At 37.9% G+C, this 13,090-nt stretch overlaps 1 long non-coding RNA gene across 1 annotated transcript; it reads left to right on the forward strand.

The window, feature by feature from the left end:
• The first annotated feature begins 1,264 nt into the window (after positions 1-1,264).
• Positions 1,265-12,872, forward strand: LOC109254320 (uncharacterized). The gene is made up of 3 exons (XR_002074752.2): positions 1,265-1,376; positions 5,884-5,995; positions 12,667-12,872. It is a non-coding gene; the product is annotated as an uncharacterized LOC109254320 (long non-coding RNA).
• The last annotated feature ends 218 nt before the right edge of the window (positions 12,873-13,090 follow it).

Consider the following 13,090-nt stretch of genomic DNA (forward strand, 5'->3'; position numbering starts at 1 on the left):
TTTAGGGAATGCAAAAGTGAAACATTTTCTGGGTATCTCTGTTTACTTCTGTAGCATTGCTAATAACTGCCCACTCAACCGCCCTCCATCCTAGCAGGGAGATGGATACCTGGGCTAATTATGGTTAAGAATCTTAATCTCAACGTCTTACCCTATCAAATAATAAAATAAGACACATGAAATGAAAAAGCCAACAAAAAGTAAGAAAAAACACAGAAATGAAAATAAAGTAGAGCGAAAGGGCTTGCTCGTCTGTGACCCTCAAATTCCAAGCTCCTGGCGGTTTCCCCTCCTCGGCCCTCTTTAGCGAGTGTTCTCCTCCTTGGGTTCCTGTTGGCGCTCCTCAGCCCGCTTCCTTCATCAGCACTGAGGGCAGGACGCACTCCCTCGAAGGGGCCTCGTCCCCACCCCACGCCACCCCCACTCCGTGAGGTCGCCCCAGCCTTCCAGCCACAGAATTTCCCCAGCTGCTCGGGACTGCTGCTGTCGCGGCTTGTCTGGGGCCTGTTTCCCACCCCCACCCCCACCTCACCCCCCCCACCTCACCCCCCCCCCACCTCACCCCCGCCTACTCAGCAAGCAGCTGATTTTCTTTTAACTCCAGTTTAATAGCATTATCTCAAAGCCCCAGTGTGACTGAAGCTTAAAAGAGCATCAGCTGTGGAACTGTTTGCGTATATGGGTTGGAGAAATCTGAAACCCACACTTAACATGCCTTTCCCCAGCTAAAGCAAAAGAAGTTTGACTCCTGTAGGTGGAACAAAGGAGGGGTGGGAAGCTTTTCTTAAACTAACTCTGTGTACATGCCTGAGCAACTTTACAGCGCGTGTTCAGCTTTAATCAGAAGATTTCTGCACAGCCTCAAGACCTAACCTCGGCCTCCAGCACGCGGTGCTCACTGCGCCTTATCCTGTAAAATCAGTGAACGCTCGGGTGCACATATGCACAGTAGCTGACTTTACAAAATGGGTAGAAATGGCACTCCAGGGCCAAAGCTTGCCCTTTGTTTAAGGCTGGATCCGATTCATGTTACAGGTATTTTTTTCTTTCCTTAAGATTACAAAAGCGTGATATTAGTTCCCTTGCCTATAATACATCAGCTAGATTTACAAAAATTAATGGTAGAAGTAGCTTGTGGCTAGAGTGTTAGGAGGGGGAAAGAGTATATGTCCTTTGATCTCTCATGAATTTCTTCCTTTGTAGACTATATGTGCCTTATATGAATTACATACAAAAAAAAAAAAAAAATCTACCCATCATGGACAAAGGACCTGAGTTTAGAATGAAAGCGAAGATGACAGAAAGGAAAGAAGAACCTAGCCCATAATTCAGTAGAGCTCTATTTTTGTCTAGCTTCTTTAGCAAAGGGGTCACAGGTGAGTAAATAATCCTTCTCTTGAGTCAAACCCAGAATCTTCCTTGCCCTTCCCCACCCCAAGTTCCTTTGTTGTTTAGATCCCACTTGGGAAAATAGAGCTTCTGCCCAGGCTGATCACTTAAATGCTCTACCCTGGGTTTAACTTGAATCACATGGCATTTTAGCTCAGAAAATGCAACAAATTTTTGATTTAAATCTTTTTAAAATATCCTTTTACTGCTATTTAAATTTAATTATTGTAAGAACAGTACCACTATATTAAAATATAATCACCTTACACCTTTTGGCTTCATGACAATGTTCATAAAGTGCTTAATATTCATGTAACATGCTACCTCACCCTGTAATATCACTATATTTATGGAAAGAAATTGTAATCCTCTTTACTGGCTCAGGTTAATTCCAATAAAATATTAAATCCATTTTCTAATCTAAATGAGTTCATTAGGAGAGGCATGGTACTGAGAATACCAAACTCTCTATAGAGTTCAGCTTCATTACATTTCCGCACTGTGCGTTTCCAGAGCTGTTGTACTACATTTATGAGGATTTATCTGTACTGTTCCAAAAACATTCATCCTAATTCTACTCCTTCTGTGCATGCTAATCATGAATATGTTAAGTGGAAATACTAAGCTTGTAGCCAATCTCATCCCCAGATGGGTTCAAGTTATGATTACAGAAGCAAATTTGCCATAAGCACTCTTACAGCAGTGCCAGTGAGGAGGAAATGAAGGTTTGGAGCTATGCTAAAAAAGAGAGACAGGGAGAGAGAGAAAAGACAGTTTGAGACAGAGTGGTAATGTCATGGATGCTAGAGGGAGGGGAAAGGGTATTTCTAGATTGCTGTGTCTCAGAGAGAGCTTCTAGAATATATAAATAGATCTGTTCAAAGAAATTTAAAACAAATACAGGGATTAAATCATTAGTTTTAACTGCCTGGAGTCTCCCAAAGTCCATAATCCAAAGTTGAACTCCACATTATTCAGCTCATTACATCTAGCAAAGCTTTACTCCATTAAGCTCTCCATTTGAAAGGAATAATGGACTTTTTAGGAAGGGAAGATGAGACCGGTCTGGGATGTTCAGGTAGTGAGTAATTATACAATCCCCAACTGTTTGCCCACACAGCGATTTGACCTGTTTTTCACATATACCTAGCAATTCCTTCCCTTCCCTTGCAGGTAAGAGAAAAATAAAATATTAAGGACTCTGGCTTACATAGCACATAGAATGAACCCACTAAGAATCTTCCAGTCACCTCCCATATTTGCATTTGCAGTGACCTCTTGGTACATTTTAAACTACATTTCAGATGCTTGGTTAATAAAATAAAACATTTTTCAAATAGACATGTGGTGGATACATACCTATTTTTAGTAAAAGATCAAACAAAGTTCTGCAAGAAGCAAGTTATTTCTGAGTGCTACTTATTAAAGGTGGACTCAGGCCCTTGTCAATCTGTACAATGTTAGCCATAAATTGTCAGCCTAAATAAATTGTCAGTGAAATCCAGCGGCCACTGGTTGTCACTGTTGTACCACAAAACAGAAATGCAGGTACTAGTCTTTCAAAAGACTGCCTTTAAAGAACAAAGTTTGAAATGATGTATTTGACTATGTGGTTAATCACTAAAACAGAGCACAGAAAGCCACACCAAGGCCCCATGGATTTCAGACTATTAGGCATTTCGATGTGGAAGTCTGACCCAAAAGAGATGTAAAATAAAGATATGATTATATACTTAAATACTTATTTCAGTTAGGTGAGCTACATGCTGTATCTTTAAAGCACACATTCTTTCTGATGTTTAAAGTAAATGCTATGTTAATGTCCAGTGTATATGAATTGATCACTTCAAGACTTAGATACATTATTCAAATGAAGTGCTCTCTAGTGATTGCACTTATAACATTTTTAACCAATAGATGAGTAGACAGCCTTGACATAATCTTCCCTTTTCCCAAATCTGATTAAAACTGGCAGGACAAGAAATCAATGGGATCCTGAATATAAAATCCCAAAATATTCTTCTGTGTTTGAAATTAATTAAGTACTGTGATGCAGGAGTCTCAAATCAATAAACATCAATGACGGTAGTGTTAAAGGTGGGGAGACTTGGCAAGAAATCGGCATGGTATTCGTGGTTATAAGATGATTATCTACTCAATGAAATTAAAGGTTAAAATTAGACCAACTATGCTTTGGGAAAACGCAGAGGCAGGTCTGGAAAGTCAAGAACAATGTGTTTTTTCAAATTTGAAAAATCAAACTTTTTAAATGAATACAAGGTTATCACTTCTATTTCAATTTTAATAAAATAAGATATCTTCCAAACTGTGTTCACAATCAGTAAAAAGCCGGGCACTGGTGTTTTCCAGTGATAACAGCCAGAGTTGGGAGAGGAGGGGAAGGCTAAAATTATCAAAGGTGTCTTCACTCATTATCATTTGTACGGACCTAGCTGGACTGTGGAGGCTACTCTCATATGGTTCTCAAGATAAAGTACTGTTTTTTTCAAGGTCAGTCTTTGTTGTTTTATTTTTATTCCCTTTCTTTCTTCCTTTCCTCCTTTTTTTATTCCTTGTTTGTTCCTTCCTTTTTTTTCTTTTTCTTGCTTTCTTTCTTTTTTTTTTTCTTAACCTCAGACATAAGTTATAACCCAGAAGCAATGAGGCAAAGCACATAATCAAGAAAGATGAGATAATACTATCTATGTTACTAATAATAGGTATAAGTATCAGTTTGTCCCACTTTTTCTCATTAAAAATTGGTAAAGATATAAAGAGACCACGTCAACTACACTGCTTATGTGAGATTACATTTTCATTAACACATAAGCACTTTAAATACATTGATTTTTGTCAAAATATGGCCACTGGGAATAATTGCCTTCTCTAGCAAGAGACGATCCTGGTGGCAGAAACAATTTCACAACAAAGGTGTTTATACTATGCAAAGAAAGTTCTTAATAGTGACATCTATTCATATAATCTCCTCTCAGTGTGTTCTGTAAACCAAGAATTTTTTAAAGTGGGAGGAAGAGCAGCTAAAATAATCAATAGGGTGCTTGTGGAATATGACAGTTCCTGGACCTTTATACAAGGACTTCAGAGTCAGAATCTCTCCATAGAGTCTTTAAATTTTCAGCAAACTTCCCATTTGATTAGAAACATTAAACTTTGAGAGTCACTCTTTCTGTCTCATTAAAGAAGAGAAAAAATATGACATTATAAACTTTATAATTATGCCATTTTCATGATCAACAGAATCAAAGAACAAAGGTTATATAATATAATTTAGATGAACAGCCCTGAATAGAGGTAGCATTATTTTTATTTCCTAATATAATAATTATATATGTTTACAATGGGATATTTCATTAACTACAGGAAATAGAAACACTAATTCAAAAAAGAAGTTTTTGAAAATGGCATGTGATGAAAGAGGTTCCATCAAATACACACTAAGTAGCCAAAACAAAACAAAACAAGACAAACAAACAAACCAAAAAAAAAAAAAAAAATCCCTCATCTCTTCTGTCCTATGATAGCTCTTGTACCATTGCTTTGTTTGGTGATTTTTTCTTTGGGTTTCCTCAGATGGTTAATAAATTACTTCAGGAAAGTTTCTTTGTGTTCAAATTGTTTGCATCTCCAAAATACTGCACTCAGCTTTCTTCATGTAGTAGGTACAGAGTAATGATTTGGTGAATTAGAAAGCTAATTAATTAAGCACACACTGCATACTTCCCTAAGACCACAGATATAGTCTTTAAACATTTAGGGTAAAGCACATTTTTGTAAATTAAATAATTTTCAGTTTAGTGCTTAAAGTAATATCATTTAACATCCAACTACACTCTAGTGCTATGTGCCCTCCATATTCTCTGAAATGTGCCCTCCATATTCTCTGAAAGAAGTGCAATGAATACATAACTAGCTTTAAGCAAAAGAAAAGAAAAGATTAGGAAGAAAGAAAGCATCAAAATGTAATATAGGGCACTTGGGTGTCTCAGTTGGTTGAGCATCCAACTCTTGATTTTGGCTCTGGTCACAATCCCAGGTTTGTGGGATCAAGCCCTGGAATGGTCTTTGTGCTGAGCATGGAAACTGCTTGAGATTCTGTCTCCCTTTCCCTCTTCTCCTCTCCTCCTCTCCCCTGCTCTCTCTCTCTCTCTCAAATAAATTTAAAAAAAAATGTAATATCAATGTCACCAGCCTAATATTTAAAGCTATGGCAATTTCTAGTTTCTTCTTCTCCTTCTTCTCCCTCTCCTCCTCCTCCTTCTCCTCCTCCTCTCCTTCTCTTTCTCCTTCTCCTTCTTTTTTTAGAGCCAGAACCCACCCCCACATTTTAGTCCCAGCTACAGACTGTAATTCCCAAATTGCCATGTAGCTAGGTGTGGCCATGTGACTGAGTTCTCTCCAACGGAATATGACGTTGCAGTATAACTTCCATAAGGGGATATCTTTTTCCCTTTGGTTTTTCATTCCTTTTTCTAGGAGGTTAAAATGCTAGCATGGTGATGACCCAGCCTCAATCCTGATTGACTACAACACCCTTGAGAAGACACAATAATGAAATAGAAGGAACCTTAATTTCTACTCTAGACAGGTAAGAAAAAAGTAAAGTTCTAGCTTGTGTGAGGTGCTGCATATTTAACTCTCTATCTTAGCCTATAACTAATTCAACCACACAAAAAATAGTACTGTGACCACGTTCAGTGCATTAATCCACTTACTGATGAAGTTTTCTTCATCATGAACTGACTGATCTAGTACTGAGCAGGAGAAATTAGGGCAAGTTTCACTGGTACAGTGGGTGAAAGTCCATAATGAGGAAGCACAGAAAGACAGTCAAAATCTTGGGAATTGATGTGAATGTTATGATTATTGATGATGAGCATTTGGGGTTAAAGAATCTGCTTTAGTCTCAAGAGAAAGTAGAATATTTAGCATTCTAAAATAGAAAAAAAAAAACAGTTCTTGTCATGCCTGGGGATAAACCTCATACTTAGAAAGTACCTAGAAGTGAGAAATACAAATTATTTAAGTAATTGCTTAACAAAACTAGGGAGCAAGTAGAGGATGAACAAAATCACAAGTAAAAAGCTTCCCATTTTAACTCATTTAATATTTTAAGACACATTTTTCTTAAAAAAAGACTAATTCTAATATCTGAAATAGTTATTTCTTAAACTTAGATTTTAAGCTGCACATAATAATATTGTCAATTAATAAATATACCTTTCAGGTTGGATGTATTACAGTCTGATTTATGATGCCCCTTCTCCCCTCCTGTGAACCAAAATAGCCATGAATTTAAAGTGTGAAACAAGCCATCACCTCTTAACATTTGTGAAATCTGGGCTCTTTTGAGAAGTCAATACAGAGAATAAATAAAACAAGGGAGTTAGATGTTCAGAAAGGGGTTTTGTGAAGAAGACAGGAGTAGCTAACATAAAATTAGAAGAGAGGTTGCAGGGGCACCTGGGTGGCTCAGCTAAGCAACCCAACTCTTGATCTCGGCTCAGGTCATGCTCTCATAGTTCGTGAGTTCAATCCCCACTTCAGGCTCTGCACTGACAGTGTGGAGCCTGCTTGGAATTCTCTCTCCCTCTCTCTCTGCCTCTGCCCCACTTGTGCTCTTTCTCTCTTTCAAAAATAAATAAATAAACTTAAAAATTAAGAAAACTATTTAGAAAAGATGTTTATTTATGTTCACGATCTTTACTGACTCTGAACTTCCCTCACTGTTTGGATCACACTTGCCGGGGCTGTGCCCTTTCAGCAAAGCCAGTCCAGCCAAACCCCATCTGCCTCTGGTGGTTGCCAATCACTCAGATATGTCAAGATTCTCCTGGAATCTTTGTCAAACTCTCAGCTTCTGAACGAAGTTATTTTCCTCAGGGATGCTGGGAGAGTTTATATGTCAAATCACACTAACACCTTCACTCTGGCCATGCATCTTGTCTCTTTAGCCCTAGTAAAAATGTCTGAGTCTTATGTCCCCAAAAATTATCTCTATGCAGTAAAAATGCCTGAGTCTTATGTCCCAAGAAACTGTCTCTCTGCAGTAAAAATGCCAGAGTTTTTTCCCAAGAAACTGTCTCTAGCTTTTAAGGTAGTCTTTAGCCAAGCAGATTCCCTATTATATAAGGCAAATGAAATGGGAACTCCTTTATCCCTTCATCTACAGATAATATGGATTTATTTTAAGTAGACTTTTTGAGGACAATGCCTGATTGGAACAGAGTGGAGACACTCTTGTTAAGATTCTGAGACAATATGATAAGAGGCAATCTACTCAGTGGGCAGTCTTTTGGAAATTCACTGGGCATAAGTTCACATGATATTTTTCACCCATCAGTGCAAATCAAATAGAGTTCATGCTTCTGAAACTGACCCAAATATTCAAGTCAAAATTACATTATTTTTATATTTTTATTAATTAAAATCAAATATTTATTATTAATATTATTATATTAATATATTAATAACATTAATAAAAATAAAATATTTATTAATTTAAAAAACCTATGACATACACCTTGCACCTTCAGACTTTTAATATTAGATTTTACCTGCCCATGTCTATAATGGTTACTCAATTTGCCCCATTGTATTTTCCATTCTATGCTTTGTGTATGCACAGCAATAATTGTTGCTGAACGTTTGAGCTCTTCCTCCTCACTGCTACAGAACAGCAAAAAGAAAAGAAAACAACAAAAACAAGACTCATTGTTCTTATCTCAACACTGCCAAATAGACAGACTTGAAATATCTAAGATTTTCATCCTTCCTGGAAATGGTTTTCAGCTTAAAGGCATTTGACCTGGAGTGAGGTTATATTTCAGTCAGCCTACTCAATGGTATCTAGAGAGGCCCGTCAGCAGAAGCTTAGCAGAAAAATATGAGTGAAAGTTCAAGTGCCTGGTAGCTGAGAAAGCTGGAGGAGGGCAATCGGCTTGAATATCAAAGCTAAATTCTGTCAAAATGTCAAATGTGATTTTCAAAACAAGACATCCCAGGAAGGCATTAATTGAGGAAGCTTTAAAAGTAGTTGACCTATTTGACTAAAGGTCATCTTAAAAAGCTTTGAAACAGTTCCTTGGGACATAAGACTCAGACATTTTTATTAGGGGTAAAGGGATAAGACGCGTGGCCAGAAGGTGTTGGTATCATGCGACATATAACCCCTTCCCAATCTCTCTAATGAAAATAAGTTCATTCAGAAGCCAAGGGTTTTGACAAGATTACAGCACAATGCAGACATATCTGAGCAAAACGTCTAAGGAATTTCATACTGAGATTGTTTATGGACAGGGATCAATTATGAATTGATAGTAGAGCTGATTAGTTTAGCCTGAGCACGTTAAAGGTGGTGTTTTCTAATATGGGTAGAAATGATCAGTGGAGAGAAAATATTTAAAACTCTTAGATTGGCGCCAGGTTAATTAAGACAAGTGTTGGTGACCAGGTCACTCTTCTCTGTATTCCGGGATGATGGCACAGAAGCCATCAATGCCTGATGCTGTACAACTCTCCCCCACCCCCCAAATTGAGCCACAACCTGGTCTGCAATGGCTGTGCATAAGCATTGTCTGCTGGGCCAGTTGGCAGCAATTTTCGATCTATTTCTGTAAATTGAGCTTCACAGTGCCCTTTGAATGTTTTCCCCTCTAGATTACAGGGGCTCCAGTGCTGTTCAGTATACAGGAATCACTTTTGCCGTTAGCTGCCTTCCAACATAATCGGGCCTGGATAAATTGAGTAGTGCACCTCATTTTTATTAGTCGGGTGTAGCATTGCCCAGAGCTGGTGCAAATGCTTTCAGGTTTAGTGAAAGATGGAGGAAAAGAGTCAAAGAGGGAGTTGGCTACCTGATTCGAAGTTTAGAACAGTCGAGACTCAAACCACCCCGCTCTCTGGCCAAGACTTTCTTTCATGATTCTATGAGATTTTTGTTGGAGATTCTTCAGGAATAAGTGAGCAGGTGTTCTTACTCTCTTGCAAGCTTGTGCTTAAACTGACTGAACAGTAGCAACCAGATAGTATTGCCTTCCTAAGAAGAGTGTGAAGAGGTGACAGGCATCAGGAAATTCTACCTAGGTGACATGTATGCTGTCATATCCCAGTGTCCATATGCTTAGTTAGGCACCACAGCCCAAGCATCTCTTCTCTGACATAATGATTAGGAAGCACTCACTCCTGTTCTCTCACTGTGACTTCACATGCATGAAATTACTTATTACTAACTCTGGATAACAACAACAAAAATTGGTTATGTGTGACCACTGATAGGAGCAAATCACCACCTCCCATTACAAATGCACAGGCAGACATGTTTATCTCCGGGTGTGTCTGTATCAGACACTTTCACACAATGGGCTTGGTAGATCTCAAGGAAGGTTACGGAGAGAGAACATAATTTCTTACAGTCACAAGGAGTGGAAATTGCAGGTCGATTTTGTTGTTAATTTCCTCTCTACCTTCTACCATGATAGTTTTCACATTTAAAAGGAAAAAAGTTTGGTTACAACAGCAGGTTATTATAATCCTAATTCAATTCATAAGTACTACCTAGCAAGTGAACTAATACATTGGATATCTATTTATTGTACAAATGTTGATAAGTTGGAAAGGTAACACTACCAGTCCCCTGAAACTCACTTGCAGTAATCAATAAGCAGATAGTAAACTAACACCCTTCCTGACACATGCAGTCCTCAAACAAGCATGATTGGATTTACAATGTTTACATAGGTTAAAACCATCTCTTTCTTTGTGTATTTTTTATGCCACCCAGGTCTGAATTCAGTGCTTCCTTCAGAGAAATCTTGATCATACTTTCCCACAGTGAAGTCCCAAATCACTGTCCATCTCCATGTTCAGGCTTATCTTACGTACCACTTACAGGGAGTGATTTGGTATCCTTGGCCACCCTGTCACCTCATCACAGTCATTTATTTTTATTTTTTTGAAGACAGTCCTAACATCACTTATTTTATTTCTAAATATATACATAAAACATAATATACTTCTATGACATAAAACTATGCTTGAACCAGAACTTTATTTTCTGGTTTGATATTTTATGATTTGGTATTTTAAAGACACTGGTTGATAATAAATTGGCTTCTTTTTTATCACTGCTCTTGTGTTCTATTTTTTTTTTCCCAAGGCTGTTTTCTTCTAATCATTAATCCTATTGATTTTAAAGCAATATATGCACTTGATTACATTAATAGTTATCACTGTTGATTTTATTAGTTATGTTACTTCCCCAAACTCTTAAATAAAAAACTTGAGCATGCTCTCTACACTTTTGTGAACCCAAAAGTATCCTGTATTGTTACTTGCATGTGAATGTAAAATGCTTCTAAATACAAAGTTCTGTTTGCAGAATTCAAGGATATGATTGAAAATTTCCAACAATGTGGATTGAAATAAGCCAATGTCTCAGTACTCATAAACTCCATTTATCTACTTCAAAACAGAACAGTTAGCCACTTTCAATAATTAACATCCCCCCAACCCTTCTGGCTCAGGTTGCCTTATGCATTACCCAAATGTTCAGAGCCTGGAGTGGATGCCAAACATACATATCTTCAGTGGTGTACATTTTGAAAAGAGTTAAAAACTTGTATCAATATTCTTAAGATTTACACACCTTGTTACTAAGGATATAAACAATATCTGAGTCAATGGTTCCTCTGTTTAGGTGTGACCTAATTCTATGAAATGCAAGGAAAGACTGTCAATAAGGACAACAGATGATCTATCTTGTGTTGTTTGTGTCTGGCATTGTGTAAAACTTAAGCTATTATTCCTTATGTCAAACCTCGGCTATGATTTGAAGAGTACAAAAATAACACAGGCGTTAACCCATTTGTTCTCAATATCTGGCCTCCTGACGTGCTTTTTCTCCCTAGACAAAATGAGTAAGTTATCACTTATGAAGTGCTTGCTACGGACCAGGCACAGCGCCACATTTTAATGGATTAAATACATTACATTTAATTCTCACAAAAGTCCTAGAGGGTAGGTACTAGTATTATTCCCATCCTGTGTTAGAAAAAACTGAGTCTTAGAGAGTTGAGAAACTTGACCTAGGTAAGTAAGTGTAAGTAAATAAGTAGTAAGTGGAGTAGGGACTCAAACCCAAGCAGGCTGATTTCAGAGAACATGCTATGTATTATTGAATTTCACTGTCTCACCTTCATGGTGCTTGATTCCATCTTAACCAAGCATCAAGGCACAGCGAGGCTTGTCACTGGGGATGAGATTGGCAGGGGGCTTGAGGGGATGTGGTAGTAAATCTGGAATTAACGTCATCCTAAACTTGGTATTCCTGGATCTGTGTTCCGCCTACCAAGCAGCAGTCTCTCCCCAGTCCATTCGCAGTTTACCAGTCCTAATGCTGGAAATTCTGCTTGGCTTCTAGAGTCCCTTTAGCTGCCTTCACTTTTCCATAGACCATTCCATTCTCTGGAACCTTGAACCCCTGCTTACCTCTTATGGACTCCCACATGAACTATGTTCCTCTTCACCTCAATCTTATCCTAAGATCTTCCTTCAAATTAGATAAAAATTTCCTGAGATTATGGTAGAACCACTGGGATATAAGCAGAGATAAGATCACATGGGGTTAGAAAGGATTATTTTCCTCTGAATGTTCCAAATTCCTCACTGCCCTTAAAACTACAGAATCTGTAGGGGCGCCTGGGTGGCGCAGTCGGTTAAGCGTCCGACTTCAGCCAGGTCACGATCTCGCGGTCCGTGAGTTCGAGCCCCGCGTCAGGCTCTGGGCTGATGGCTCGGAGCCTGGAGCCTGTTTCCGATTCTGTGTCTCCCTCTCTCTCTGCCCCTCCCCCCTTCATGCTCTGTCTCTCTCTGTCCCAAAAATAAATAAAAAACGTTGAAAAAAAAAAAAAAACAAACTACAGAATCTGCACTCCTCAATGTGTGTGAGAGGCCCTTATTTCAATTTCTCCTCTTCCCCTTTGGACAGTTGGCCTTCTTATCCACTGCTCCACCCATACCTCCAGCTCTTCCGCATTGGCTGCTTTTTTAAAAACACACTGCAGGAAAGGTGCTGTTTTTCAAAGGTAATGAATGTTTTTATTTTTGGTTTTAAATAATAATTTGTTTTTAATCTGAGCCTGTATTCAAATACATTTAATCCTTATCCTTTTTATTCTTCCTCCCTGATTCTCTCTTAATGGTTTTACTAGAAGACATACCAATGTCCTTATTTATTGTCTTTCCTGCCTCCTTTGATAGGAAAGAAGAAAGAGAACACACCTTCATTGCTCCTATTTTTTCTTCAACCACAGTAGCTAATATATTCACTGATACATCAAAAGAAAAACTCCAACCATCCTGTTTTCTTTCACTCAAGCAAAATCAACTTTCCTCATTTCCCAACAAATATTTAATCAGGATGCTATTATATTGTCTATATTAAAATAGTTCTCCATTAGTTTTCTAGTTTCTTCCCCTTTTATATTATATTTGAGGCTACATTCTTATTTGGGAAATTCTGCCTTCAGTATAATGCCTGGAAAAGTGTGGGTGCTTTTTATTAAATAAATAAATTATATATACTATAGCAATAGTAAACTACTATGTTGACATGGCAAACTACTTCATAGCAAAAAAATAAAATAAAAACATTGTCATTTAATCAGCAAAATAATACATTTTT

Source organism: Panthera pardus, unplaced genomic scaffold, assembly GCF_024362965.1.
Source record: "Panthera pardus isolate Hobbes unplaced genomic scaffold, ASM2436296v1 HiC_scaffold_16, whole genome shotgun sequence".
In the NCBI taxonomy this organism is placed as follows: Eukaryota; Metazoa; Chordata; class Mammalia; order Carnivora; family Felidae; genus Panthera; species Panthera pardus.